The sequence below is a fragment of the Amblyomma mixtum genome, chromosome 2 (assembly GCF_055824585.1).
Source record: "Amblyomma mixtum isolate Tamu chromosome 2, ASM5582458v1, whole genome shotgun sequence".
Classification (NCBI taxonomy): domain Eukaryota; kingdom Metazoa; phylum Arthropoda; class Arachnida; order Ixodida; family Ixodidae; genus Amblyomma; species Amblyomma mixtum.
The window spans coordinates 242,174,102-242,194,050 of record NC_143013.1 but is presented as its reverse complement, the minus strand read 5'-3'; the positions used below and the strand labels follow the sequence as shown (position 1 = coordinate 242,194,050).

The 19,949-nt window shown below is 47.4% G+C and overlaps 3 non-coding genes across 3 annotated transcripts; all 3 read left to right on the top strand.

Annotated features, from left to right (window-relative positions):
- Positions 1-7,316: 7,316 nt before the first annotated feature.
- Positions 7,317-7,408, top strand: TRNAY-GUA (transfer RNA tyrosine (anticodon GUA)). Its single transcript is given in 2 exon segments — positions 7,317-7,353; positions 7,373-7,408. It is a non-coding gene; the product is annotated as a tRNA-Tyr (tRNA).
- Positions 7,409-16,094: 8,686 nt separating this feature from the next.
- On the top strand, positions 16,095-16,185 carry TRNAY-GUA (transfer RNA tyrosine (anticodon GUA)). The gene is given in 2 exon segments: positions 16,095-16,131; positions 16,150-16,185. It is a non-coding gene; the product is annotated as a tRNA-Tyr (tRNA).
- Positions 16,186-17,691: 1,506 nt separating this feature from the next.
- On the top strand, positions 17,692-17,764 carry TRNAK-CUU (transfer RNA lysine (anticodon CUU)). The gene has a single exon. It is a non-coding gene; the product is annotated as a tRNA-Lys (tRNA).
- The last annotated feature ends 2,185 nt before the right edge of the window (positions 17,765-19,949 follow it).

The following is a 19,949-nucleotide window of genomic DNA, read 5'->3' as shown; positions in this document are numbered from 1 at the left end:
CGCGCGGCGTCTCGCCGGCACGAGCCTAACGGGAGAGAGGGAAAGCCCCCGCCGAGCGCGTGCCTCTCCCTCCCCTCCACCACCGCTCACCGCCACGCCGTGCGCCGAAGAAATGAGTCATCCACGCCGAAGATTTCTCTCGAACAGGCGAGTCGGTTCTACTGTTAACCGGGGGAAGAGGGGGAAGCCTTGCGTGCGCTAAGACATGTCCCCCTCCTCTGCACTCGGACGTTGGCGACGCCGTCACGATGGCGCCACGCCAGAATACGCTCGAAACTTCGAGATGCGACCCCCGACCTCTGACCAATGGGGACGCGCGGCCAGTGAGAAGAGGGAAGGGAGACAGCACTGCCAATGCTGCGTGTATGTGCGCGCCTACTCTGGCGCGTAGAACAAACAGACGTGGAAGCGAACCTATAAAAGAAGGCGTTGACCGCTATCAGTCAGTCCGGACCGCCGTTTAAGCTTCATCGAAGCGCGCCCGTTCGACTCCCGGGAAAACACCACTCGGCCAGCATCGGACCAACGAGGCAACGTTCGCCAGTCTGCGGGACGGCAGCGTCGTGGAACTCTGGTCGTCGGATTGCCGCAGTGCCCGGTGAACAAATTGTGTTTTGTTTGTTTACCTCTCTCTCGTGTGTTAGTGCACTTAGGTGCAATATTGCCTTTTTCTTGTATTCTCTCTCGAGTTTAACTTTGCGCGAGTTGCATTGTTCTATTAATCACCTTGTATGTGTTCGTACTAGTGATTGTGAAATCCTCTGTATCGTCTCTTTGCTGTATAAACTTTGTTTTGTTTTGTAAACCTTTGGCTCCGACCCATTCACTGGCTTGCGACCAGTGAAAGCTGGGCACCGAACGCCCAAAAACCTCTTGTCACTTGGTGGCTGGTCTCCGCTGAGTTTGCCACGCTGAGTCGAGGGCATCTCCTTATAGTCCGAGACCGCTACCCCCACACGCTCTTAGGGTGTCTGGGAGCTTCCCACTAAAAGTGCGCGAAGTGTGGGTGACAATATATTCTGGCGTCCGCGACAGGACGTTTGGTGTTTGCAAGCACAGAGAACGGAGAAAGAATCGGAAGGAGTTTACGAATCGTAAACGAGTGTTAGCAGCAGAGCGATATTGTGAGGTGCCGCGCCGAAGCGGTTAATGAGGTTCACCGTGTAGAGGTATTCATTGCCTTGAATGTAGAGTTCGGTCTCCAAATATGAGCTTTAAGGAGCTAAAGGAGCTAATAGAGGTCGGCCTCCAGATGGGGATGACCGGAGCCGAACTGCGAGAATGGGTGGACCAGGAAAGAGAAAGAGCTCGAGAAGAGAGAGAGAAAGAGAGGCAAAGGAAACGTGAAGAAGGCGAAAGGGGTGTTTGAAAGAGAGATGGCAATCCTTCAGAGGAAGCTTGCTGAAATGCGGCGTTCGAGGAACGTCGGGGATCCAGTGGAGCTTAACCCCGGAGAGGCCGGGTGGAAGACTAACGAGTCTAATTTGATGACAACCACGGACGAGGTTGTAACTAGCTCCACTAGCGAGAGTGAGGTTGTGGAACAGCCTGTTCCTGCAACTAAAACCACAGAGAGTGAAGAACAGACAAGAGTGTCCCTTCCTCAGGAAGTTGAAGGTGTAGCTACTGCTGAGGCAGTAGGCACTGAGGAGAAGGCTAACCTGACGCTACAGACAGAGGGCACCCTAAGGAAGTCGCCTGATGACGACGATGCAGCAGTTCTGACCTCCGTCCAGAATTCCGAGTGGAACGCGTCGGAGTCTTGCAGTGCAGACCACGAGGAAGAGTGTTTAAGGGACACTGAGTGTGAAAGCTCAGACGTTGTAATAACGGAGGAGAGCGCACTCAGTGAAGACCCGGAAACAGTTCCGAGTGAACCCTCGAGCAGCGAGGAGCGCCTTCCCGATGAAGAAGGCGAGGAAATTTGTGCCTCTGAGGAAGGAGAATGTGCAGCACAGGGAATCGAGCACCACTGCACTGAAATTGACGAACTCAGGAAAGAATCAGAGAAAGCAGAATTGAAAAGTGAGGAGAATAATTTTCCATTGACTCCTGAGCCATGCTCAGAGCACTGCGCTCAAGCAAGAGTCAGAAAGAAGAAAAAGAAGAAAACATTGGACCGAAGACAAAGTTCAGTCAGTGAAGAACAAAAAACGGCTGAAACAATGGCTTCATCACGAGAGAACAACTCGGAAGACACAATTGACAGTGAACCGGGCTTGACCAAAGGGAGAATTTGGAAGAAAGTAAAAAGGAAGAGAAGTTACTCGAGCACCGCCGAAACAGGTGGAATCGAACTGCAGGAACCCTGGAAAAAATTCAGGAAGAAAATGGATCGGAAGAAAACTAAGCTGAAGACAGCCGAGCCGAATGCAAGCGACCTGCCCGAACATCGCAGCAAAGTCAGAAAGAAGCTCAGAGGAACGAGCCCAGCCTACAGCAAGGACTCAGTGTGGAGGCGCAAACGGAAACAGAAGAGCGCACACGGAAAACAGAGCAAACACCTGAAGCGCAGCCGTCGTAAGCGAACTGGCGTTAAATTTGCTCGCAACAGACGCGCTGGCCACAGGAAAAGAAGGGCTCGAAGTCTGGCCGCAGAACCAGACAGGAGTACGAGTAGGAAGCGGGGCCAAAACCGCGTACGGAAGAGAAGCCTCAGCAAGAGGCGGAAGAAGACCAGAACGCGAGACAGGAAGAAAAAAACAGAGTCGCGTGCGTAAGAGAATTAAAAGTGCGGCCGGAAGCTTGAACGAAACAATCCTGTTCCGAGCCCGCTGTGTAGTCCAAACTTGGAAGTATAGGCGAAAGTGTACCTTGTATTTGCGTGCTCCATGTTTGTAGCCTTGTGTTAATGTACTGCCCAACCGCGGCGTGTATTTATGTGCATTGTGAACATTGCACTATGTTGTGTATGTGAAAACATCATGGTAGTGGTATATGTATTTTCACATGTAGTTTGTGAGCGCATGCATGTGCGCGCGAATTGTACCGCCGAAATGCGGCGTGTTTTGGAGCGCAATATGTCTATTGAACTGTGTTATGTATGTGAAAGCATCAAGGTATTGATGTATGTATTTTGGCATTCGCCACTGACTTTGTGAGCGCATGCATGTGCGCGCGAATTTTGTGTTTTGTGAATACTGTTACACAATATTCTTAAAGGAAGGGGCAGTGTCACAAAATTCGGCGCATTTTAGAAACAAAGAAAAACCGCCGCGCGCGCGGCCTCTCGCCGGCGCGAGCCCAACGGGAGAGAGGGAAAGCCCCCGCCGAGCGCGTGCCTCTCTCTCCCCTCCACCACCGCTCACCGCCACGCCGTGCGCCGAAGAAATGAGTCATCCACGCCGAAGATTTCTCTCGAACAGGCGAGTCGGTTCTACTGTTAACCGGGGGAAGAGGGGGTAGCCTTGCGTGCGCTAAGACATGTCCCCCTCCTCTGCACTCGGACGTCGGCGACGCCGCCACGATGGCGCCCCGCCAGAATACGCTCGAAACTTCGAGATGCGACCCCCGACCTCTGACCAATGGGGACGCGCGGCCAGTGAGAAGAGGGAAGGGAGACAGCACTGCCAATGCTGCGTGTATGTGCGCGCCTACACTGGCGCGTAGAACAAACAGACGTGGAAGCGAACCTATAAAAGAAGGCGTTGACCGCTATCAGTCAGTCCGGACTGCCGTTTAAGCTTCATCGAAGCGCGCCCGTTCGACTCCCGGGAAAACACCACTCGGCCAGCATCGGACCAACGAGGCAACGTTCGCCATTCTGCGGGACAGCAGCGTCGTGGAACTCTGGTCGTCGGACTGCCGCAGTGCCCGGTGAACAAATTGTGTTTTGTTTGTTTACCTCTCTCTCGTGTGTTAGTGCACTTAGGTGCAATATTGCCTTTGTCTTGTATTCTCTCTCGAGTTTAACTTTGCGCGAGTTGCATTGTTCTATTAATCACCTTGTATGTGTTCGTACTAGTGATTGTGAAATCCTCTGTATCGTCTCTTTGCTGTATAAACTTTGTTTTGTTTTGTAAACCTTTGGCTCCGACCCATTCTCTGGCTTGCGACCAGCGAAAGCTGGGCGCCGAACGCCCAAAAACCTCTTGTCACTTGGTGGCTGGTCTCCGCTGAGTTTGCCACGCTGAGTCGAGGGCATCTCCTTAGAGTCCGAGACCGCTACCCCCACACGCTCTAAGGGTGTCTGGGAGCTTCCCACGTAAAAGTGCGCGAAGTCTGGGTGGCAAATAGATTACCACGTTGCGAGCGGCAGAGGGCTTCTGGCATACTTCTGGCATACTGTCAGCTTTCCTGCAATTTTGCAAGTTGTCCATTGGACAATTTGCAAAATTGCAGGAAAGCTGACTTACAGGAAGATATTTTCCAACCAAAAACTCTCGTGCACAGGCACGTTTTCGCTTCCTGCCCTGCTGCCTGAGGGGTTTAGCGTGAGGGGAGGTTTGTCAGCAGCCCTCCACTGTATCCTTCTTGGAAAAGATATGCGGGCCTGTCCCCCAAATCTGTGGACCTGAAGCCCCGCTGGTCACCACCTGCTTTCGAGATACAGCGTAAAGGGTTGTTGTCGAAAGGTTACAATGAGGCATTCCGTTGACGAGCACCTGTCTCGACCCGCGCCTCGCTTTCGCGCCCCTGGTCTATTGTGTCCTTTCAACAACTTCCCTCTCATAGAGATGGTGGCCTCCCCTCTCCCTTTTCGAACAAGAATGCGAGATTGCCGTCTGCGAACGAGAGTTTTCGGTTGGAAAATTGTAGAGGGCGCTCGTTATTCTGCAAGTTGTCAATTAGCCCAAGTCGTCTCTTCGTGCAGCAGCGATTACTGCTACCCGCTGTTGGGACTATGGCATCCCACTTCTGCCACCACTGTTGGGACTGGGCATCCGAGCCAGGAAACGGTCGAGGCGACCGTGAGTCAAATGAACTTTATGTACAGTATGTACAAGGGCTTTTACATGATACAAGGGCCAAGAGCACCACGGGCTAGCACAAAGAAGAAGAGCGGCCCCGGCGGCGAGCGTAGCTCCAGCGTGATGGCTCTTCTCCTGCCCGTCTGCTGCGCGGGCTCAGCGCGGCTCCGCTTTTAAAGCCGCTGGTAACGGTTACGGCAGCCAGCCGTTCAAATCCTCCAATCAGGTCATAGCACTGGCCACCGTTCAAATTAGACCAATGGTCGAGAGGCGCCGGCCGTCGACGCGACGGAGGAGCCCGCACCGACGGAGAGGAGGGGAGGAGGAAGGGTCCGTGTCGGCGCCGGCCTGGCGGGGTGAGTCACGCTGCACGTCGCGACATGTCCGAGAGAGTCTGGGCCTGCTTTGAGCGACGGCGGGCGCGCAGCGCTTGTTTCCAGAGAGGCCAGCCAACGAAATGGGAGCTCCGGCACTACACCGCCGAGACTCGTCTGGCGGGGGAGGTAGCTGTTACGACCCATCTTGAGACCCGCGATGAAACGGTGGTGGATTCAACAGCGGATATTTCGAAAGGTCGTTGACCCCCAAGAAGACCCCACCAAAAAGAATGACCAGCTGGGAAATGGTCGATGGATGCTCTTCCCACGCTCGGCTCGGTGCCAACGATCTTCGAGAAGCAACCGACGACAGGGGAAGAAAGGTTGCCCCTCGTCTGAAAAAAAAAAAAACCGGAACGAATCAGAGGAAGCCGGCGCAGCTGCGGCTGCGACGTCATCAGGCCACACCTGTGTTCGATGGACGCGAGCTGACAACAGTATGGTTGCCTCGCAGTGCGACAGAGATGTAGACTTACGCTCCTCCTCGCCAGTTCCCACGTGTGGGCTCTCAACAGGTGTCTTCGTTGGCTGTGACGTGTGGTGCCGATCTTTTGTGTCACGATGAATTGCCGCCTGGTGAAAGGGCAGAGCCTTGGGCTATTTAACCTGCGCCCAAAGTGAGCACGAACGCTCTGGGCCCTGGGAAAAAGGCTCATCCAGTCGATCGACGTCATGAACTCTTAATTTTTGATTCCTTGCTCTTCTTTTATAAATTTATGTAAATAAGTGTCTTAGTTTCTTGCCATTAAACCTGCTTGTTTTCGTATTTCCCCAATCTTCGAAGCTTCAGACTTTCCTCAGCCCGACGACTCAACACGCTACCAAATGGAGCCCGGGTTCGAGCTTTCCTGTGCGTCACAACTAGAGATGTAAAATTTCAAGAAATTTTGGATGGCATGAAAAAAACCGTTTTATTCAGGGTTTTTTTCATGAAAAATTGGAAATTTTGCAAAACGTGACAAAAAAAGATTTAGTTGCAACAGCACAACGATCAATAATAATGCTTCGAAGTTCAGTCGAATATGCCGTTATAGATGTCATATTGTGAAACGAACTTCTTGTTATATTGCACCGAGAAGATAAATAATGATTTACACTTGAGGCGAATATGGAGATATAAATATCATATTTGTGGAACGAACTTTTCGTTCTATTGCACCGAGAAAGGGAACATGAAAACTGATCTATAAGTCACTCCATATCGGACTCAGAGTCAGTGTCGCTGGATGCGGCACTACGCGCAGCAGCATGGATTGAAGCTGTGTCCACAGATATGTTGGACTGCACATACACAAGCTTTCGAACGCGTTCCCCTGAAAGCCTGCGTCGAATCCTTGTATGGAGGTTTCCGAAATGTGGCCAGTTTCGTTCGCAGCTGGCGTATGATGGTGGTATTTGCAGCAGTCGGCAAGGTAGAGGAGTTAGCGGCTGGTTGGTGCAAAGGCCTTGCCACCAGGCAGATGGGGCCACGTGCTTCGCTGAAGACGCCTGTCATGGACCAAATTCCTGCGGATGTCCTGTACTCTGCTACGTTGGAAATCGAGAAGCTAGGCTTGTATTTGGCTAAAACCGCTTACGTGCACAGCAGCCTATGTTATTTATGCCATTTGTGTAGCGCTGTAGAATTTGCAGCCATTTTGTTCTACATCAGCCGTGAGTTCAAGTATTAGTGTTTTTAAGTCAAGCGGATCTTATATGTGACCCGGCCTTCAACCCGCGTACTCGCAGCTCGAACGTTTTAAAAGCACTACGTGGCACCAGCGATGACGACTGCTCTTCAATCATTCAACGATGCACGCTGTAATGATTTTCAAAGCAGAAACAAAAACCTAAACTAAAAGCAAGCAATCATAAAACCTTGAAATTACGATGTGAAATTTTCGACGTTTCTTTCCATTTTTCCTCGTCTGAAAAAAACGAAAAAAAAACCGTTTTTTTTCCAAAATTGCAGTGTTTTTTTTTCAGGCCTTCACATCTCTAGTCACAACACGACGCACTTGAGGAAAAGAAGTTGCCTGCACCTCCGTCCCCGTCAATAGCTCAGTTGGTAGAGCGGTGGACTGTAGGAGGCTTCGCACTATGGACATCCATAGGTCGCTGGTTCGAATCCGACTCGACGGAGTGTTCTTTTTTTTAGATATATACACGCTCAGTGTAGCAGAGCTGCTAGATATTTACTAATTCTTATCATCGTCCTACAAACGTTGGTGTTATTATGGAACCCACGAAATGCTGCGTCTCCTTTTTTATTTCAATTTTCGAGGCGTTCATGCGCAACCTATCGTTGCGAAATAATTACAGGCGACTTCACCAAAGTTTTTATTAATGTAGAAACCACGAAGAACTTATATAGAACACAGGCTTCCACACTCGCAAACGTTGCCGGTAACACAGTAGTGCGTTGTTACCAGCTAACTAAAATTATAGAAAATAGCTTTTAAAAATCTTAAATTGTGGGCTTTAACTTCCCGGAGTGACACATGGGCTGTGAGAAACGCCGTAGTGGAGAGACTCCCTGGTGTTCTTAACGTGCGCTGATCTCGCACAGCATATAGTGGTGCTTTGAGCGTTTAGCCACGAAACGCTGGCCGGTATTGAACACAGGCGTTTGCGATGAGCGTATATTCAAGTGACGTACTGCCGCGGCTGTCTTGGTGCTGCTTACCGTGTATCAACGCATATGTCGTTGCTTTTCCGTCGCGCGACTTTCTGCATGCATGACTTTCGGGGCAATGCGGGCATCGTTGAAAGCAGGGGCGGAAGACAGGGAGTCGGAATGAACAGTTTGCTCAACCGAAGCTCACCGCTGTCAAATTATCTGTCGCAGCAGTTTCCCAACCCTGTCATATGCCGGGATGCTGCGGAATTCTCTGTCGCTATCTGTTTCTTAACCCGTGCAAAACAGAGTGCTGATGAATCGGTAAAATGCACGCAGACTTAAGGATGCAGTTCGGCTGACATCATGCTCCGTCTGTGGCGCTCACTTGGACGCGGCTGCGCTGCTCTGTGTGTCGAGCGAAACCTGAGCGACCAGTCAGTTGTCTTAACCTTACCGAAGCGTGCAACGTCGACGAGGCTGCACGCGATAGTATACAGTCAGCCACCTTACTGGGCTTCCTAGTAGTCTTGTTTTTGCTTTCTCCTCTGCTGATCAGTATCTCCGCTTCTCGTAGCAGTTGGCAGGGCTCCAAGTGCTGAACGTGCGTGCCCTGAGAGGTAAATGCTCGGGAGCCGTTTGGTCTACCGCGAATAGAAGATCATAACAATCACCACCTGATCGTCGAGGGAAATGTGCACTAGTACGTCCTACTCCCTGGTTACACGTCGCCCGGCTAGCTCAGTCGGTAGAGCATGATACTCTTAATCTCAGGGTCGTGGGTTCGAGCCACACGTTGGGCGCATTCTTTTCTGAATTTTTGATAATTATTGTACTTGGTTTAATCCTGTGATGCCCGTCGTATCACCTTTATTACAGATCGTAAAAATGTAAATAATTTTAATTTCTGCTCACATGACGTCAAGTACTGCAGAAATACTAGAAGACGCAGTCTTTTCCAACATACCGTATTTTCCGGTGTACAAGACGCACCCTTGTATAAGACGCACCCGCCATATATTCAGGCTGTCATTGAAAAAATTGGTATATAAGACGCACCCGTGTATAAGACGCATCCTAATTTACCCAGTTAGGCTAGTGAGGCTTAATTAAACATGCTTATGCGACCATCGCAAAAAGCACCGTACGTGAGATAAGTTCTTAAGCAACGCTATGTGATCGGAAAGGCAACACTCATGCCATACCCGCCCACGTTTCAGCACAAAAGAAAAAAAGCGAAAGAACTCTCTTTATGTCCATAGCAATTTATTTTCACATAAAACCTTCAAAGTCTTCATCTTCGGATGCGCTATCGAAACGGCAACGCGGCTGAAGCATTCTCTTCGCACTACGTACTTGCAAAGGGTGACTAAAAAAAAAAAAAACATCGGCTTCTCTTGGCTTGTCTTGACAATGGCGAGAAGCGCGACTGTCGCCATCTTTTGGCATTTCACATTACCTTTGCTTGGGGCCTCCGAAACGGTTCGTATTTAAGATCCCGGAAGTGGTCAACCCCGCCGTTTCATGATAAACTTCACCTAAAATGTTGCGCACGGCGGTCCCCGTATTCAAGTATTAACCATGTTGCAACCGCGTTATTGGTAGTAATATTTTTTCGGTGAAAAAAGCTTGAACACGAACCTAAATAATTTCTCAACTCGCAAAAAAAAAAACGGAAAATTCGCATATAAGACGCACCCTTGTATAGGACGCACCAGCAAGGTTTTTGAAAAAAAACCGCGTCTTATACACCGGAAAATACGGTATTAATAAAAACAAGACCTAAGCTCTAGCTCTCAGAGATGCTGCTGATAGTAACGCTGCATTAGCAAAATATGGAACGGTTTCGAAATGCGGTCTTGATTTCCTTCATGGGTCTGCGTATTTATGCCCAGTTTTGTCGACCTTGAAGAAAAAAAAATCACGAAAATTAGCTATTGTTAATTATGTTGCGGTGTTCTGATATACTTTGTAAGTTTTTAATATTTCTGCTCTGAACGGACCATTAGAGAATAAATACTGGACGTTGATAACTTTTTGCGACATTTTCAATCCCTTAACATTACTGGGCTAAAACTGGGCTTAAAAGATTTTGGCCAGATTTGACATGAGCTGTTAATTTTTGCCTCCGTAGGGCTTTCCAGCCACATCTTTAACTTGGATGAACGACATCATATTTTCGTTGTCGGTGATGAGGTAACTATATGCCGCTAATTCTGTAATAATGAACGTGGGGAAATTTTATTTCTCATGCACTAAAAAAGTTAAAAATCAATAGTGCACTGGGGACTTCACAAAATCTAAATTAGCGATTTTCTTTCACTTGATTCATTCCTCTTAGCAGGACAAAAATAAACGCACCATGCTGTTTGTAGAAAATATTATTGCCCGTGATGCTGATGATTAATAAACGACAATGAAGTGTATCACTCATGGGGCCCATGAACCGAGGACATCATCATCACCATCATCAGAGTCCCACTGTGCCTCAACCTTGATGATGGCGCGTTCGCGCTGTTGTTGCTTCGTTGTTTGATGAATTACTGTCGTTTATGAATTAACGACATCGTTGAGGGTACGGACGTGCAAAGTGCCTCCAAAATATGAAGGCGACATTGACGACAAATAGAGGTGGCCTGTATCGGTACATTATCACGTTCTAAAAGCGAGTACGCTACTTTCACTGAAAAATTAGCTTTTATAAGCGAGAAAAAAAGAAAAAGAAATGCGGGTGTCGCCACCACCGGCCGATTTCTCAACTGCGTTGTGTCAATACAGCTTTTTTTTTTTGGCACTGATGGACGCTATAGGAACCGCCACTCACTTGGAAGCGGTCATCGCACCGGAGTCCTTTTCGATGTAGACGCCACGTGTTTGGCGTAAGCGGCGAGGAATATTTTACATGCAGTGTTCTCAGCAATTAACGCGTCTTCTTAACATAACCGGAAAGAGCCGCATAGGGTCAATTTTTACTGAAAATGAAAAGTGGAGAGAGAGAGAGAGAGACTCTTTAATGAAATACAGAGAATTTAGCCGGCGTTTAAATTACGCTGGCATGCTGCTCTGCGTAGGGAGGGTAATTTTGGAGGTGAAGACAGAAAGGAGAGGAGCGTGGAAGAGGTAAAAAAAACGAAGATAAAATGCGGCCATGAAATGGGTACTAAGGATGCAATGGCGAGTATTGATGTAACCTATGGAATGATGGAGTGCATAGTCCGACAAATGGGCTGACGAAGTTCACTGCGTGAAGAATGCATGAAGGTAACGTGCAAGTGAATTTAGAGATTATCGAGATGTCCAATGTCTTTTAAATATGTAAAGAGAAAGTTCATTGCAAGTCTCTGTTGCCTAAGGCAGGCTAAGGGACCTAAAACTTTGTCCATTGTTAGCGGCACTGGGCAGAGCTTCTGCATGCAATGTTCATAGTACGCACGCTCGTTAGCATACGCAGGACACTCAAGCAGGATATGTTCCACTGTTTCTATCGAGGCACAGTTGTCACAATGCGGACTGTTCATTTGTCCAAAACGGTATCGCAAGCCGTTTGTATATGCAGCATTCAGACGAAGTCGATGATAAAGTGTTTCCAGATGTCGAGAAATTCTGGGTGAGAGTCTTGATCTAAGATGTGGGTCGACTGAGTGAAGAAATTGGTACTGATGTGTCGGCAAACTCCAAAGCCGATACGTTTCTTGGGAAGCAAAACTTTTAGCCATTTGGGACGCATCAGATTTCGTGAAAAAGGTTCGAATGTATCTCCGATGTTGATGGCCCGTACGGGCCGCTTCATCTGATTTTTCATTAGCCAGAATGCCACAGCGTTAATTGACCTCAGTGTTCCCCTGTGGTGACTCGGGCCAGCTTTTGTTTTGAGTGAAAATTGATTCCGTGACTCGCTCTGGCTGTGCTGACGTCTGTCCTATAGCAAGAGGCATATATATTGCTGAGGAAATTGTGTTTGAAAATTTTCCGCAGCTATATTCAAACCCTTGACGGCAACGCCGGAGAAGGACCCCGTGGATAGCGATGTAACGTAACTTCAGCGATCCGCGAGAAATAAACTATCTTGACGCACTGCAGTTTACTTGTGAAGAGGCCGGTTATGGCGGCAGCTATATTTCATGTTTTTACCTTCTCCCGCTTATAGAAGCTTTGTTCTCGATACTGTGAACGAATAGTGGTTCCACATCTCGCGCCATGCTTGGAATCTGATTTCAGCCCAAGTGCAGCCTTAGGGCTACCGCAAGAAGCAAGAAAGAAGAAAATCCGTTCTGGTATACGTTGGCCGAACCCGGTGCCACTGCCTCTCTGGGGCGGCCGTTGTATCAGATAAGCTAACAAGGGCTGTTAGTCCGTAATTATTCCTTTATTTAAAATTTACTCCACCACTGGGAATTCTCCTGGATTCCTGGAAGCTGGATTCTAATCACAGCCGGCGCAAGCAGATCAACTTCGTTCGTCGAAGTCTTAGACCACTCGGCCATCGTCGCTTTTTTTTTTAAGCATAGCATTTATTAGAGCGAAATATTGTTCAATGTACGCGAACTATTCACAAAGTGTTTAGGAAGCAGTATTAAATCTGGTTAAAAAAAAAAAAAAGACACGTCCAGGCAAGAAGGCTGTCGAACTTGGGAAGTAGTATCACTATCAAGGCCACCCGAGGCAGCAAAGCACCACAGTGGAGGCGAGGCTGTGCATATCATCAAGACAGGCTGCCGATTCGGTATGGAGTCTGTCTGGGCATATATTTCCCTGATATGTAGCATTAGTCGATGAATGTGGGATGATATTGATGCAACAGATTCACAATGCCGGTCCCGTAAGAAAGAACATATCAAGGGGTTCATCAACAAATACCAGTGCGGTAAGGCATCCTACAGCATGAGCAGTGAAATTAATTCGCTTCTTCGATGTCCACTGCAGCTGCAGGGCATCCCAGTCATTTTTGCGTGCTTACAATCGATGCTGTAATGCTCCATGGTACTGGAACGTCACAGAGGCGGCATTTTACCCAAGACACAAGAATGCTCTTGTCCTCTTGCCATGTTTCAACAGGCAATGTCTGTGTGTGTAGCGTATAGAATAAAATCTTTGTAGATGGCGAGAAAGGCCTTTTACGTAATATTTTATGTACAGTCCTCGTCAAAAGTATACAGCCCAAGGGTATTGCTTCTAAGCTGTTTAGCGGGGCTCCCTAGCACATCTAGCCGTCGAAATCTTGGAAGGCTTGAGGACGCGAAGCCATTCCTCTCTGTAGAGGTTACGGTCGCTGAAGGTGCATAATAAGGGGCACAGCAGGCTTTTGCGGTATACTCTTGACGGAGGATGTGCGTCCTGTACAACCGTTTCGGCGGTACTGAAAACAAGAAATCAGGAGCAAAGCGAACCCGTAAGAAACGAAAATCGAAATGGACCTCATGGATTGACACCCATAAACACGAACGACCACAAATATTAGAAGAGGCAATGAGGAAAGGCAAAATAGTAATTAAATTAGCTTTCAAGAACGCACGAACTATCGTGCAGGAAGTGTCTCGGAAAAGCATGAAACGCGAAACAATATTTGTCGCACATAAAGATGGGCTAAACCAATGGCACCAGCGCTGACAGGCAGGAACACGATATAATGTCTCAAAGATTGAGAACAGGAATCCTTCGAAAAGAAAACCACTCCTAGCACAAGGAATAATTTTCGCAACATTTTATATTAGTGTGGTCAGAAACAGGTTACAGGTCGTCGCTCTGCTGAATATCGAGAGACCACGAGGTACAGAAATCTGGTCTTAGCGCTGTAGGGTTGGCATGCGTTCTTTCCAGTAATGCACACTCCGGTTAGGTTACAGGATTTTAATCGAACGTCATGGTGTACTTGGGTACAACAGCATGGTACAACTGCATATTCAACAGGTCTGAACCATCGCAACATTTAGAACAATTTATCCGTGCATCTGAAACAGCTGAACTCCTCCGTTAAACGACTAACTTCTTGTCACCACAGAAAAACACGAGATGATCTGCATGAGGTAATAATATTTTGAGCTCATTACCCTAAATACAAAAACTTCGAACGGCACCACAATTCAGAGTACTCATACACAGCGGCTCTAAGTAGTACAAAGCGAAGAGCAGCGGAGACAACGGGCAACCTTGTTTCGCCGAAGACAGAATGGGCACCGGTTGATGAAAGACAGCCATTAATGATCAAGCGTGTGGAGCAGGTAGTATAACAGAGACGTACTCCCTGGGAAAGAACTGAACCCAGATTGACCTGCTCTAAAAGAGATCAAAGAAATGAGTGGCGCACTCGATAAAACGCCTTTGCAAGGTCGCAGCAACATTGAAAAACTATACGCGCAACATAAAGTTAGACCGCATTGATGGGCCCTTCAAGCCATATGTCTTGTAATTTCAAATTAAAGTACCGAAAATCTTATGACGTACTTTAGAAAGCATGATAGGTCTGTAGTCGTCAACTAATCGTAGTTTGTCTTTACCATCGCTTTTACAAATTAGGCTGCGAGGCTCTTCTTCTTGAGCCTTTGGCTTTAAACAGAAAGAATAAGAAGTCATCCATCAGTGCTCTTTCAGTTTTTATTATCGCAGATAAATTTCCGTCACCTTGTTTGGACTGTGCGCAATCGCAGGAAAAGCATAATGTTGTTTTCTTCATTGCAATAAATCCGTTGTAAGCCCTACGGTGCCGTGTGCGTGTGTCTCCCATTTATTGTCCTGCGTCCGTCTTAGCTGGTTCCATCTATGCGCACTATGAAGCCAGCAAATTGCGCTTTTGTACGAGCAGTAGCTGAATGCGTGACTTTCAAGTTGCAGTGCGACAAAGCCATGCACGCGGAGGGACTTAGCGACAGGTTGCTGGCGGTAATAATACAGGAATTATACTACACTGTGCGAGTAGGCACTTACTGAAAAGTAAATAAAAAAGACTCCGTCGAGCCGGATTCGAACCAGCGACCTATGGATGTCCGTAGCACGAGACCTCTACAGTCCACCGCTCTACCAACTGAGTTACGACGTTTTTTTTTTTCTTTATTGCATGGAAGAACTGCCGTAGAAAAGAGGAAAACTTCAATCAGACAGGTTCGCGTCTCAAGTTACCGGGCTGCTTAATAGGAGCCCGCCATAGCCCTAACTCAACACTGCATCCCCATCAAAACATCAAAATTCAGGGAGGCACACACATTCATCTAGACACGGCAGCCAGCTTGGAGGTTCTTCGCGTGCAGCATATACACTCCTCACCAAAGCACACTGTTCACGAAACACATATTTGGACGATCTTGGTGGCTCGGCATGTCTGTCCATCATACGGCTATCGACGGGTACGAAGCGGGAGTCGGATTTGTTTCCTCAAGTGCGCCGTAGGCAGCCATTAATTCAGGACTCAGAGTGCCAGGGTAGGCTGGCTTGCGTTGCAATTTACTCCCCTTGCTTTCTGCGCTGGGAGATTTCTTGTCGTTTTTCATTTTGTCGTTCGGTCCTTAAGGAACTTTAAGTGGTTCTTTTTCGTCAATTTATTTTAGTTGCATTGCCGCGATCGTCAGTATCCCTTCAATATGCATGTGTTTTTCATGACCGCATGGGAAATGCGAATGGAGATTCGTGGCTGTCCATTAGTAATAACCTTATCAGTTTTTAGAATTTCGAACCGGTCATAGCTCTGGCGCTGTGGCTAAAAAAATTCTGGTCATCTCGCGCGCCCTTCTTCTTTTGCGCCCTCGTTGCACCGCCCAGCAGTGCACGTCACTCCATACCACACGTGTCATGTGACCTGCTCTCTACAGCGCGGGTAGGGTGGCTATGCCAATGGGCGGGACAGACAAGGCCCCGTGTTATGTGCGTCATGGAGGGACGTGTACCGCTGACACGGAACCGGCTATTACTAACGGTCAGCTAAAGATATCAGTTTGTATCTCTTGCGGTCGTGTAAAAGGCATGTTTAAATGAATAAGTTCAATGGATGCAAAGAGAATAAAATATCAAAGCAGGACCAATTAAAGTGGCTAGAGAAACTAAGAATTAAGAGAAAGCTGAACGACGAAAGAAAGTTGTGCAGAACACGGGGAGGCGTAAATTGCAGCTCAGGCCACCTGGGGCCATTGTCCCCTCTAGGGTAAACAGTCAGGCACGCGGCCTTCTGAATCAAGGGCTACACACGGCGCACTTGAGGAAAAGAAGTTACCTGCACCTCCGTCCCCGTCGATAGCTCAGTTGGTAGAGCGGTGGACTGTAGAGGTTTCGTGCTACGGACATCCATAGGTCGCTGGTTCGAATCCGGCTCAACGGAGTGTCCTTTTCTTTAGATACATGCACGCTCAGTGTAGCAGAGCTGCTAGATATTTACTAATTCCTACCATCGTCCCACAAACGTTGGTATTATTACGGAACCCACGAAATGCTACGTCTCCTTTTTTATTTCAATTCTCGAGGCGTCCATGCGCAACCCATCATTGCGAAATAATTACAGGCGACTTCACCAAAGTTTTTAGTAATGTAGAAGCCACGAAGAACTTATATAGAACACAGGCTTCCGCACTCGCAAACGTTGCCGGTAACACAGTAGTGCGTTGTTACCAGCTAAGTAAAATTATAGAAAATAGCTTCTAAAAATCTTAAATTGCGGGCTTTAACTTCCCAGAGTGACACATGGGCTGTGAGAAACGCCGTAGTCGAGAGACTCCCGGTGTTCTTCAACGTGCGCTGATCTCGCACAGTATATAGTGGTGCTTTATGCGTTTAGCCTCCATCGAAACGCTGGCCGGTATTGAACACGGGCGTTTGCCATGAGCGTATTCAAGTGACGTACTGCTGCGGCTGTCTTGGTGCTGCTTACCCTGTATCAACGCATATGTAGTTGCGTTTCCGTCGAATGACTTTCTGCATGACTTTCGGGGTGATGCGGGCATCGTTAAAAGCAGGGGCGGAAGACAGGGAGTCGGGGTGAACAGTTTGCTCAGCCGAAGCTAACCGCTGTCAAATTATCTGTCGCAGCAGTTTCCCAACCCTGTCATATGCCAGGAAGCTGCGGAATTCTCTTTCGTTATCTGTTTCTTAATCCGTGCAAAACAGAGTGCTGATTAATCGGTGAAATGCACGCAGACTTAAGGATGCAGTTCGGCTGCCATCATGCTCCGTCTGTGGCGCTCACTTGGACGCGGCTACGCTGCTCTGTGTGTCGAGCGAAACCTGAGCGACCAGTCAGTTGTCTTAACCTTACCGTAGCGTGCAACGTCGACGAGGCTGCACGCGATAGTATACAGTCAGCCACCTTACTGGGCTTCCTAGTAGTCTTGTTTTTGCTTTCTCCTCTGCTGATCAGTATCTCCGCTTCCCGTAGCCCTTGGCAGGGCTCCAAGGGCTGAACGTGCATGCCCTGAGAGGTAAATGCTCGGGAGCCGTTTGGTCTACCGCGAATAGAAAGCCATAACAATCACTACCTGATCGTCGAGGCAAATGTGCACTATAGTCGGATACAACTTAAGTCTGCAGTGAAGCTCCGCCCACATTCAGCCTCCGCGCACAGAATTCCTCCACGACGAAGAAGTAGTCCGCTGCTTAAACGTTTCTTGTTACCTAAACAAGAAGTTTTATCGCAACAGAAAAATTATGAACTTTAGAATTCTGATACATGGATTGTCTGATATAGTCAAACATTAAAAAGCTGATTTTGTTTACTGTTGGGATTGGCCAGCGGAGTAATACAAGACCCCGCGGACCGCGGCCCAGTGTTAGCAACTGCTGTTTTTTTAAGTTGTATCCTACTATAGTACGTCTTACTCCCTACTGACACGTCGCCCGGCTAGCTCAGTCGGTAGAGCATGAGACTCTTAATCTCAGGGTCGTGGGTTCGAGCCCCACGTTGGGCGCTCTTTTTTTCTCAATTTTTGAAAATTATGGTACTTGGTTTAACCCTGTGATGCCCGGCGCATCACTTTTAATACTGGTCGTGAAAATGTAAATAATTTTAATTTCTGCTCACACGACGTCAAGTATTGCTGAAATACTAGAAGACGCAGTCTTTTCCAACATATTAATAAAAACAAGACCTAAGCTCTAGCTCTCAGAGATGCTGCTGATGGTAACGCTGCATTAGCAAAATATGGAACGGTTTCGAAATGCGGTCTTGATTTACTTCATGGGTCTGCATATTTATGCCCAGTTTTGTCGACCTTGAAGAAAAAAGAATCACGAAAATTAGCTGTTGTTAATTATGTTGCGGTGCTCTTATATACTTCGTATGTTTTTAATATTGCTGCTCTGAACGGACCATTAGAAAATAAATACTGGACGTTGATAATTTTTATCCAACATTCTCAATCCCTTAACATTACTGGGCTAAAACTGGGCTTAAAAGATTTTGGCCAGATTTGACATGAGCTGTTAATTTTTGCCTCCGTAGGGCTTTCCAGCCACATCTTTAACTTGGATGAACGACATCACATTTTCGTTGTCGGTGATGAGGTAACTATATGCCGCTAATTCTGTAATAATGAACGTGGGGAAATATCATTTCTTATGCAATAAAAAAAATTAAAAATCAGTAGTGCACTGAGGACTTCAGAAAATCTAAATTAGCGATTTTCTTTCGCTTGATTCATTCCTCTTAGCAGGACAAAAATAAACGCACCATGCTGTTTGTAGAAAATATTATTGCCCGTGATGCTGACCATTAATAAACGACAATGAAGTGTATCACTCATGGGGCCCATGAACAGAGTCCCACTGTGCCTCCACCTTGATGATGACGCGCTCGCGCTGTTGTTGCTTCGTTGTTTAATGAATTGCTGTCGTTTATGAATTAATGACATCGTTGAGGGTACGGACGTGCAAATTGTCTCCAAAATATGAAGGCGACATTGACGACAAATAGAGGTGGCCTGTATCGGTAGATTATCACGCTCTAAAAGCGAGTACGCTACTTTCACTGAAAAGTGAGCATTTATGAGCTAGAAAAGAAAAAAAAGAAAAAGAAATGCGGGTGTCGCCACCACCGGCCGATTTCTCAACTGCGGTGTGTCAATAGAGCTTTTTTTTTTTTTCACTGATGGACGCTATAGGCTAAACCGGCACTCACTTGGAAGCGGTCATTGCACCGGAGTCTTCTTCGATGTAGACGCCACGTGTTTGGCGTAAGCGCCGAGGAATATTTGAAATGCAGTGTTCTCAGCAATTAACGCGTGTTCTCAACATACCCGGAATGAGCCGCATAGGGTCAGTTTTTACTTAAAATGAAAAGTGGACAGCGTTAATTGGCCTCAGTGTTCCCCTGTGATGACACGGACCAGCTTTTGTTTTGAGTGAAAATTGATTCTGTGACTCGTTCTGGCTATGCTGACGTCTGTCCTCCAGCAAGAGGCATATTTTTTATTTATTTTTATTTATTTCATACTGCAGATCATCTTACAGATCCAAGCAGAAAATTAATACATAATAGATAACACAGATACACGGGCAACAAGCAAAATAAAAATAAAAACTAAAAATAAAAAGGCATACAGGCATTTATTACTGAGGCAGGCAATTAAAAAGGCAGACATTCATTGCTGAGGAAATTGTATTTGAAAGTTTTCCGCAGCTATATTCCAACCCTTGGCGCCAACGCAGAAGGACCCCGTGGATGGCGATGCAACGTAACTTCAGCGATCCGCGAGAAATCAACTATCTTGACGCACCGCAGTTTACTTGTGAAGAGGCCGGTTATGGCGGCAGCTATATTTCATGCTTTTACCTTCTCTCGATTATAGAAGCTTTGTTCTCGATACTGTGAACGAATAGTGGTTACACATCTCGCGCCATGCTTGGAATCTGATTTCAGCCCAACTGCAGCCTTAGGGCAACCGCAAGAAACCTATATGCCGTAGTTGAGTTATAATCCGTTCTGGTATACGATGGTCGAACCCGGTGCCACTGCCTCTCTGGGGCGGCCGTTGTATCCGATAAACTAACAAGGGCTGTTAGTCCGTAATTATTCCCTTATTTAAAATTTACTCCACCACTGGGAATTCTCCTGGATTCCTGGAAGCTGGATTCTAATCACAGCCGGCGCAAGCA